This window comes from Penaeus monodon, chromosome 15 (genome assembly GCF_015228065.2).
Source record: "Penaeus monodon isolate SGIC_2016 chromosome 15, NSTDA_Pmon_1, whole genome shotgun sequence".
Taxonomy (NCBI): domain Eukaryota; kingdom Metazoa; phylum Arthropoda; class Malacostraca; order Decapoda; family Penaeidae; genus Penaeus; species Penaeus monodon.
In genome coordinates, this window is record NC_051400.1 from 34959737 (window position 1) to 34960038 (window position 302).

The window sequence follows — 302 nt, forward strand, 5'->3', positions numbered from 1 at the left end:
TACTTTAGGCCTACGCATATTTCTAGGTTGTAGTTTCGGATAAACCTAGATCCATTTAATAATTGCTCTCGAAGTCATCTAAATTATATCAAACTTAACTAAAGCTTTTATTTACCCTTCGTTAAACAACAGATGTACATTTCTTGTAGTTTTCTCCAGATTTATATTACGGCTAACTATTATAATCATATATTTGAAGTCGGATAAAATATCAGGCATTTGGATAGTCATAGAACATAGTAAACGACAGAGTAGATTTGAATTTAAACATTGTTAAACAAATAGTGAAATTCGATTGAAGG